The sequence below is a fragment of the Marmota marmota genome, unplaced genomic scaffold (genome assembly GCF_001458135.2).
Source record: "Marmota marmota marmota unplaced genomic scaffold, marMar, whole genome shotgun sequence".
In the NCBI taxonomy this organism is placed as follows: domain Eukaryota; kingdom Metazoa; phylum Chordata; class Mammalia; order Rodentia; family Sciuridae; genus Marmota; species Marmota marmota.
Window position 1 is genome coordinate 12,899,900 of NW_026000185.1, and position 10,489 is coordinate 12,910,388.

The 10,489-nt window shown below is 47.6% G+C and overlaps 1 long non-coding RNA gene and 1 other non-coding gene across 2 annotated transcripts in view; both read right to left on the minus strand.

Annotated features, from left to right (window-relative positions):
• Nucleotides 1–3,319: 3,319 nt before the first annotated feature.
• The window catches only part of LOC107147145, a 15,663-nt gene continuing 8,493 nt past the window's right edge, over nt 3,320–10,489 (minus strand). The window contains exon 4 of the long non-coding RNA XR_007342666.1: nt 3,320–3,336. This is a non-coding gene — a long non-coding RNA (uncharacterized LOC107147145). The remainder of the gene's footprint in view (nt 3,337–10,489) is intronic.
• On the minus strand, nt 6,265–6,341 carry LOC125612420. Its single transcript, XR_007342782.1, has one exon. It is a non-coding gene; the product is annotated as a U8 small nucleolar RNA (small nucleolar RNA).

Consider the following 10,489-nt stretch of genomic DNA (forward strand, 5'->3'; position numbering starts at 1 on the left):
AATGCACCACCCTCCAGGAACCTCCACTTGTCCAACTATCCTGAAGCTCATGAAGGGATTAGTGTCTTTCTACAAGGAAAGGGTGAGCTGTCACAGGAGTCATTGTCCCCCCCCCCCTTTTTCTCTCCAGTTCCCGTGCCCCTTCCAACTCCCGCCATGTTGTGAAACAGCAGGAAGCCCTCACCAAGTGAGGTCACTTCACTTCATCTTGGACTTCCTGGTCTCCAGAACTGTGAATCCAAATAAATCTTTTTTTTTTCTCTTATAAATCATCCAGCGTAAGATATTCTCTTACTGCAACAAAAAGTAGACAAAGACCGTTGGCACCTCTACCAAAATGCAAGTAGAGGTGGTTGCAGCCAGCTTCTGTTTATTCTCATCCACTTTTCATTTCTTCTCGATAGGACAGGGCCTGGCACATGGCCAGCATCTGGGCAGTGACTGTCAATAATGTGACTGTACATTGCTGACGTGGGGCTGGTGTGTTCCTTCCACGGTGCCCCTTGCCTGGATGCCGCAAGCCTACAGCACACTCTCTTGTCTCATCTCAGCCCCGCCCTCTCTCTCGAATTCCAGATCTGTTTGCACAGGGGCCAACTCCCCATCTAGATGGGGACATCCACAGCTCCCTAAACTTCTATTTTCTCCTTTCCTCCCCTAGGTCCTTGCCTGGTTTCTTGGCCTGGACACCCCCGGTGCTCAGGCCAGAATCTGGACATCAGCCTGTGTCCCCGGCTCCTTGTCCCCTACCTACAACGGATCAGTCAGTGGGTCCTGTGGGTTCTCCCCTCCCTGGATGCCTAGCGGCTCCACCCCTCCTCCCGCTCCCTCCCTGGGTCTGGCTTGGATTGCAGCCCTAGCACTGGAACTGGCCCAACTGCCTCCAGGACATTCCTGTCCCATGCACCCTGGGGACATCTCATTTCCCCAACAACCCACTTCTGACCAGAGACCCCCCTGACTAACAGCCTCTTGGTCACCCCCAGATAACAGCACAAGACCTGCTTCCTGCTCCCCTGGATTTAGCCTATGCTCTAACCGCGCTGGCTGACTGCTGGCGCCCAGAACATTCCGGCACTCCCTGTTTGTTCTGGCTGTTCTCTCTGCCGGGCACACCTACCCTCCTTCCCTCGCCTCCTGGGCAGGTTGCTCTTCTGCTCCAGCCCTGGCATGTCTCTGTCACCATGGAGAAGTCACCTCCTTGCTGAGCCACAATCACCCCCAGAAACAACTGCTCTGGGCTCAGGGCTAGGAGGAGATTTCTTTTTCCTGCCCCCCCCCACCCCTCTGACGCACATTCCTTGAGGGCAGGGATTTTGTTTTTTAACCTCTGCCCTCTCAGATCCTAAACAGAACGCCTGGCACTTGGCAAATATCGAAATGTAAATATGTGCCGAGCAAATAAATAGTTACTAAAGAAATGAGCTGAATCAGGGCTGGGTTACCCCCTGGGGTTTAGGGCCCGGAGTGAAACTACCCCCTCAACAGGCCAAAAAAAAAAAAAAAATGTGCAACGAATTTGATAGTTGGATAAAAGCATTGATTGATGTGTCATTTTGAGAAAAATAAGTGAGAAATTCATGAACTTTTTTTACAGTCCTCTCCCTGGTCTTTTGTATTATTATGTAATCTATTAACAATTACAGAACTCCTTAATTAGCTTTTTAAAAATGTAGGACCTGGGCTGGGGAATGTAGCTCAGTGGTAGAGCATTTACCCAGCCTACGCAAGGCTCTGATTTTTTTTTTGTTGTTGTTGTTGTTTTAAATATTTTTTTCTAGTTGTAGGTGGGCACAATATCTTTATTTATTTATATGTGATGCTGAGGATCAAACCCAGTGCTTCACAGGTGGGAGGCAGACGCTCTACCACTGAGCTGCAGCTCCAGCCCAAGGCCCTGGGTATTTTTGTGTGTTGTGCTGGGGATCGAACCTAGGCCTTGTGCAGGGTAGGAAAGCAAGCGACCACTGGGTCACACCCCCAGCCCCAGTCCTTTTTATTTTTATTTTTTTTAATTTTTGAGGCAGGGTCTCACTAAGTTGCTGAGGCTGGCCTTAAATATGTGCTCCTCCTGCCTCAGCCTCCCGAGTTACTAGGAGCACAGGCATGCACCGTGATGCCCGTATTTTATTATTATTTTTAATGTGGATTTTTTTGTGTGTTTGCGTGTGTGGTGCTGGGGATTGAACTCAGCGTATCTCACCTGTTAGGGAAGCAAACACTCTATTACTGAGATACAGTCCCAGCCCAGGCCTTGATTTCTTAAAAAAAAAAAAATATGTAAATGCATATAACATAAAAGTTACCATCTTAGCCATTTTGAGTGCACAGTTTGGTGACATTAGGGCCTACATAATGTTGTGCAACTGTCACCACCGTTTTCGTCACACAGAACTGAAACTCCATGCCTACTGAACAGTGACTTCCCATCTCTCTCTCCCCAGCTCCTGGCAACCACTTTCTGAATGACATACCCTTTTCAGAGAATCAGAGCTGTGGCTTAAAAAATGCCCCATCTGCTCTATTTGTCTGGTTGCTCCCTCTGGGTCCGGTTCACTCCCTTCCCCATCTTTCCTGGAAACTGGGAGGTCGCTCTGGAGGCTGGACTGGAGTCTGGCTATGAGGGGGCAGGTCCTGGTGCACAGTAAGAAGGCCTGCAGCCTCCTGTGCCCCCGTGCCATGGGGCTGTCAGTTCCTGAAGGACTTATCCAGCTGGAGTTCCACGACATCTCTTTCTAGTCCCATCCCAAAGGGTCTCTAGGAAGATGCTCCCATTGCCCCTATAACTAGCTGTCTCCAGCAAATTTCATGCTGAATTTTCTCCCCAGCTCTTGTCCTCTGCCTTCTAAACCAGCACTGGGGTGGTGGTGGGGGGCACTCGGTGGCAGAACACTTGCTTAGGGTGGTGGAGGCTCTGGATATGACCCTCAGGACCGGAAGACACATGAGCAGCAGCAAATGCGGCATTCATCTTATGTATTTAGTATTGGTACTAGGGATGGAAACCAAGGGCGCTCTACCACTGAACCACACCTGCAGCCCTTTCTGTTTTTTATTTGGAGACAATAAATAAGTCTCAGTTGCTTAGGGTCTCCATAAACTGCTGAAGCTGGCCTCGAACTTGCGATCCTCCTGCATCAGCCTCCAGGTTGCTGGGATGACAAGTGGGCACCATCTTGCACAGCCCCAGCACTAATCTTTAGCAGCCGAGGATGGGAAGTAAATGTTAAATTAGTTATAAATGTCCCCTGGTACCCAGACACTGCTTTTTTTTTTGGAGGAGGGATACCAGGGATTCAACTCAGGGGCACTCGACCACTGAGCCACATCCCCAGCCTTATTTTGTACTTTATTTAGAGACAGGGTCTCACTGAGTTATTTAGCACCTCACTGTTGCTGAGGTTGCCTTTGAACTCGTGATCCTCCTGCCTCGGCCTCCTGAGCTGCTGGGATGACAGGCGTGCACCATCGTGCGCCCCCCCACCCCACCAGGTTTTCTACTTATAGACAGAGTCTCCCTAATTTGCTTAGAACACTGCTTTTTATCTCAAGATGTGTTCTCATCCTTTGCTTTTTGATGACTAGAGGACATGAATCGCTGTGCTTTGATGTTATCAACCTGGTGTTTTTTTTTTTTCCTTCCAAACGTGCCCAAGTACACAATTCTGGGAAATCTTCAAAGAGTCAGGTTAAGATCTAGTCTCACTTTCAGTCATGATCTCTAGCTCATCAGTCAGAAGCAGAGGTGTCTACATTGGCTCCAACTCTGCACAGAAGGAGCGCAATGGAACCCACTCAGTGTAGAATTTGAATTTGCAAAGGTTGGGGGAGGGGGCTGGCAATAATGGTTACAAAAATAGCTACAAGTTGCTGGACACCTGTCCCATGGCCAGCACATGGACTTCTTTCTACATTAAAATTTGCTGATTCTCCGAGGACAGCCCTGTGTGCCACAGTTCTCCTGAGCCCCCGAGTGAGCTCTGCCATGCACACACGCCCCACGCCCCATTTTTTTTTTAACCTAGACAGGATTTGTCTTTCCACAGGTCTGACTTTATAGAACTGTCAATAAATCCACAAGCGGCATTACTTTCATTGGCGATCATGACTCCGTAATCATGAATTCTTTTTAGTCCTTTTCCCCCACCTAGTACTGGGGATGAAACCAGGTCCACACACACAGTGGGCAAGCACTCGACCACTGATCCACACCCTGCGACCCTTTTTATTTTGAGACAAGGTCTCGCTAAATTGCCCAGGCTGGCCTCAAACTTGCCATCCTCCTGCCTCAGCCTCCCAAGTCCCTGGGATTATAAAGTGCACCCCTGTGCTCCCCCATTCCAATCTTAATTGCTAATATTTATTATGTCCAAATAACACATCGCATTTCTCACAATGACATAAAGGTTACAGAAAGCCCAGAAAGGGTTAGGGGGGCCCCTGGGATTTAAAGAGGCAGTAGGCAAGGAGACAGGAATTGAAGGAGACTCTACAGGTGGTCAGATTAACAAAAGGCAGAGCTGTCACCAGGAGCTGAAGCCCTGGGACAGGTGCATCTCCTGGGCAAGGTGTCCACCCCCCCCCCCAGTGACCAGGGGACAGGTCAGCTTGTCACACTGCAGACTGAGATGCCTCTTCTTTTTATGAGTCTTAGGTGAGGGGTTTCATAGGTGTTTGATGAGTTTGCATCTCTGGTATTCCTGATATGATCTGATATGCCCAAGTGTCCTTGCACTTGGGATTTATTCAATTCGATATGTGCACAGGTGGCAATTACATTATTATCAGCCTGTGCCTTAGGATCCTGCTGTGCCCCTGGGGTCTGTTCTTTTTTGATGAGTTCTGGTGTCCGACATCAGGTGGTGTCTACTCTCCTGGACAAGTTACCAAGTCCCCTGTCTTAGAACTTGCACTTAAAATGCCCTAGCTCAGGGCAGACGGCTGCCTTATGAAACGGAGTGACCCGGGGCTGGGCCCAGCAGGAAACTGCTGACCATCACGACCCTGAGGGACCCAGAGCAGGGCACAGCTCAACCCCGTGCTCCCATCACCCGGGGTTAGCACCAGATCCCATACAGAAAAGGGGCTCAGTCCCACAGACCACCCCAATTCAGAGGCCAGCCACAGGCCCAGGCCACCCTGACTCCTGACTGATGGTTGTAAATTCGGGGGTTCCCACGACCCTCTCCAAGTCTGATAACTAGTTAGAATGGTTCGCAAAAGCTCAGCTTCCACTCAAGCCTGCCCTTTTATTATATAGGCTATAACCCAGGAACTGCCAGGCGGAAGAGAGAAGTAGGGCAGGGCGCACAGGGTGGTGGTGGGAGCTTCAGGGACCTCCCTGGGCACCCGTCCTCCGTTTTCAGAGCTCCACCTCCAGTCCCTCGCCCCTCCCGAGGGTTGGTGGGTGGGGCTGAAACTTCTCACCAGCCAATCATCTGTGTTCTTTCAGGTAGCCGGTCCCACCCTCGAGCTACCTAGGAGCCCCACCCTAAGACACCTCATTAGCATAAACTCAGGTGTGGATCCAACTCAGGGTTTGACGGGAGTAAGAGACGACCCTGTTGGCCTCGGAAAACTCAGGGTCCTTTACTATCCATCGGTCTCCTCGTCGGCAGACAGTATTTACCTTCAGGAAGGCAGAGAGGGGTAAAAAGGAAAAATAGCTGGTTTCATTGTAAAAATCAAGTTGGTGCTTGAAAAAAGTACGGAGCCCGTTTGGCAGAATGATGATACCACTGAGCTACAGCATGGATCCCTGAAATATTATTATTATTATTTTTTTTTTTTTATGATATTTTCTTTTTTTTTTTTATTTTTTTTATTTTTTTATTGGTTGTTCAAAACATTATAAAGCTCTTGACATATCATATTTCATACATTAGATTCAAGTTGGTTATGAACTCCCAATTTTACCCCAAATACAGATTGCAGAATCACATCAGTTACACATCCACATTTTTACATAATGCCCTATTAGTAACTGTTGTATTCTGCTACCTTTCCTATCCTCTACCATCCCCCCTCCCTCCCCTCCCATCTTCTCTCTCTACCCCATCCACTGTAATTCATATTTCTCCTTGTTTATTTTCCCATTCCCCTCACAACCTCTTATATGTAATTTTGTATAACAATGAGGGTCTCCCTCCATTACCATGCAATTTCCCTTTTCTCTCCCTTTCCATCCCACCTCATGTATCTGTTTAATGTTAATCTTTTCTTCCTGCTCTTCCTCCCTGCTCTGTTCTTAGTTGCTCTCATTATATCAAAGAAGACATTTGGTATTTGTTTTTATCTGCCCTCCAAAAAGAGGAACAGGTAAGGATTATCCCACCTGACGATGAAATATTATTTAAAAGCTTTTCTAACCAAGAAAAAAAGTCTAATAATGCAGGATTAAAACAGAAGGCAGAGGGGTAAGTGTGGTCAACTGGAGAGGTGGTGCATTTATAGTTACTGAACCTTACTGCTAACAAGGTGATTTCCTTAGCCCAGAGTGAGAGACTGGATCTCACTAAATCTGAGGATCTTGCTAAATTGCTGAGGCTGGCCTCCAACTTGTGATCCTCCTGTCTCAGCCTCCGGGGTCGCTGGGATTCCAGGCACTGCTGGCAGAATTTCCTTCCTGTGAGAGCTGAATAGTATTCCATACGGATAAGCCGCACTTTGTCTGTGTTCATCCGTTGATCACTGATTAGCCAGTGTGCGTCACATGCCCAGAGTACCTTTTGGCTATTGTGACCAGGGCTGCCACAAACACGGGTGTACAATATCCCTTGGAGTCCCCCGCCCCCCTCCCACTTCCCTTGGGAATAAACCCAGAATCGGAACTGCCTGCCGGGTAACAGGGAGGAGTGGCCCTACTGTTTTCTAAAGCCACACCGCTAGCTATCTGGCTCCAGAGTGATGCTGACGCGGCTGTTCCTTGGGCCACACCAGCTGCACGTTGAGGTGGCCGCCTGCCCTTGACTGAGCAGCTCAGCTTCCACTGTTAAAATTAGAATTAAAAAATTAAAAAAAAAAATTACAGTTGGCTAGGCCTGTTTGTACGGCTTCCATTTTTAAAAATTTACCAAGAAACTCTGATTTTTGTTTTGGGACTTAGCATTAATGTAAAATCTTTTTAAATTAAAAAAATCGCACAAATCAATAAATACTATAAATTATTATTCTGTCGCACGCACACACACGGACACACACACACACACACACACACACACAAAATCAGCTCTATTCCCCAAGCTCCCGAAAGACAGCTGTCCAAGGACAGGGCCCTGAACTCACGTGCACTCAGCTCTCGGTCCTTCAGGGAGGTCCAGGCAGTCACTGGGTAGGACAGGGTCATGAGATCCGCATCTGCTAGGAAAGCAATCTTTGCAGTTTGGTCCGAGCATTGGCCGGCAGCAAGTGACCGTCACAAGGCAGGTGCCTTATACGGCAGCCTCAGAAACAGAGAAAAGGTTCACACACACACACACACACAAATAAATAACGTAAAATAAAAATAAAATGTCAGGGGCTGGGGCTCTCGCTGGTAAAACACTTGCCTCCCACGTGTGAGGCACTGGGTTTGAGCCTCAGCACTGCATAAAAATAAATACAAAAATAAAGAGATTGTGTTCATCTACAACTAAAAAAATATATTAAAAAAAAATCAAAGGGGAACGTCACAGGCTGATTTAAGTCCCTGCTTCTTGAGACTGAACAATGGCAGTATTTTGACGTTTCCCATAAAAAAAAATCTTTTGGTTATAGCTATTAATATGATATCAGAAATCTAAGTTCTTTGAATTGTAACTTCACAGTCCTGTTGCTAAGGACTCACTCTAATCTGTTTCTTTGTGTCTGGAATAATAGGCATAATGGGAATCGTTGAATTTGGTATGAAAACCCATTAAAAAAAGAGCCACAGAGCAGTCAAGGAAATGTCTTCCTTTTGCAGAAATGATACTGTGTGGAAGACGGAAAAGAAAGCCATGGGTACTTATTGAGCACTTCATGGGTACCAAGTGCTCTTCCTATGTTACCTTTTATTTGTCGAGAATGATTTTGGGTGGAAGCCATAGATGACATGAATATAATAGATCTACTAGTCAGCTACTGCTGGCTAACAAACATCCCCCAAATCTCAGTAGCATCAGATAGCAAGCATATTGTTCCTCACTCACACATACGTGGATCAGCTGGGGCTGACTACTCTTGGTTGGGTTAGCACCCAGCCACATCTCTTCTAAAGACTGACAGATTTCTTTTTGTTCTTTTCTTATCTTTAAATTTTTTTTTTAGTTGTTTATGGGCACAATACGCTTATTTGCTTTATTTTTATGTGGTGCTGTGGATTGAACCCAGGGCTTCACACATACCAGGTAAGTGCTCTGTCCCCGAGCCACAACCCCAGCCCCATCTTTTCTATTTTTTTAATTACTGGGGACTGATCCCAGCAGTGCTTAACCATTGAGCTACACCTCCATCTCTGAATTTTTTCAAATGTGGACACAGGATCTTGACAAGTTGCCGAGGCTGGCTTCTAACTCGCCATCCTCCTACCTCAGCCTCCCGGGTCATTGGGATTATGGGCACGCACTATCACACCCAGCTGACCAACAGGTTTCTTGAGGACCATTCTTCTCACGGAAGTAGCAGACACACAAAAGAGATAGCCCGATTGCACAAGCATTATCTTAAGCCTCTGCTTATGCTTCATTCATCCATATCCTACTAGCTCAGTCACCTGACCAAGTCCAAAGATAGGACCAGGGCAAGGGCACTCTTCCCTCTGTGGGCCCGCAGGGAACGGATCACTCTATATGGAGCAGAAAACGATTGGACCAACTGCCCAATATACCACTGTGGCTTGGTCAAGTAGGGATTGATTGTTTTTTTTTTTTTCTCTCATAATAAAAAGTCCTGAGGTGTGAGTTTGCTGCTAAGAGGCAATAATTGATTCAGGCACACGTTTTAGTGAGAACTTCATATAACTAGTATCATATTATACATAGTATGATACTGTATATGATTTTTTTTTTTTTTATACCAGGGATTGAACTCAGGGGCACTCGACCACCGAGCCCCATCCCCAGCCCTATTTTGTATTCTATTTAGAGACAGGATCTCACTGAGATACTTAGCCCCTCGCTTTTGCTGAGGCTGGCTTTGAACCTGGCAATCCTCCTGCCTCAGCCTCCCCAGCTGCTGGGATGACAGGCGTGGGCCACCGGGCCCAGCCGTGCCCTTTTTTCATCTCTGTTTTACACTCAGCGTCTTTCTGTGTTGATTCACAGAGCTCTAAACTACTCGTTTCAACAATTGGGCAACATTCCACTGCACAGGCACCTCAGTCACTGCTGACCAGGCCCGGGGTGAGCGTTCCCTAGCAGTCCCATCCAGAAGTGGAGTTAGTGGGGGAGAGACCCAAGTCAGTCCCCTTCACCCTGTGCCCTGGGATTGGCCCAAGCCCAGCTGTTTGTTTACAGAGGACAAACCTAAACTCCAAACTCTGTACCCCAAACTTGGCAGATCTTTTTTCCCCTCCCCCAGTTCTGGGATTGGACCCAGGCACATGCTACCACCAAGCTTCACCCCCAGCCCTTTCATTAAACCTTTTTGAGACAGAGCCTTGCTAAGTTACCGAGGCTGGCCTTGAACTTGTGATCCTCCAGCCTCAGCGACCTGAGTAGCTGGGATTTCAGGTGTGTGCCTTTTAAGCACCTGGCTTAAAAGAGAAGCATATGTTCGACCTTCCCTGATGCCCTACTATGGTACCTTGTACCAACTTCCATTCCACCAGCTGTGCAGGAGATTTTTCAAACCCCCACAGCCACACCAAGACTTGGAGTTACGAGATTTACCTTTTTTCCTCAGCCAAAGCGTCTCTCACTCAGGTTTTTAATTGCTTTTCTGTGGTTACTAGTGAAGTACTAGACGGTAGTCTTCATGGAAGGGATCTGTTGTGGTCCACAGAGCAGGAGCCTGCACCTTCCAGGCCTTGTACTCCTCGCCCTTTCCTGTGGCACCTCTGAAGGCCATCATCAGATGTGGGCCCAGAACTGCGAACTAAATAAACCTCTTTTCTTTATATAACTATCCAACCTCGGGTATTTTGTTATAGTAATACATAAGAGACTAATAAAGAAGATTGTAAGGGAAGCCAAAAAACTCACTTTTCCCCCCAGCAACACACCAAGGCTATTGGCTGCAAGGACAGCTTTTCCCACAGGAACCCCTGTATAGGGAGGAGGCTGTATGTTACAGCTGGCCTTGCCACTTGGGCTCAGCAGAGAGGTGAACTGGCAGAGGTCACAGTTCACAGATTCAACTTATTTCTGATCAGCTGTGGGGAGGGGGCTGGGTTTGCGGTATAGAGTTTGGAGTTTAGGTTTGTCCTCTGTAAACAAACAGCTGGGCTTGGACTAATCCCAGGGCACAGGATGAAGGGGACTGACTTGGGTCCCCCCCCCCACCACACACCACACACCTCACACCTCGCTCC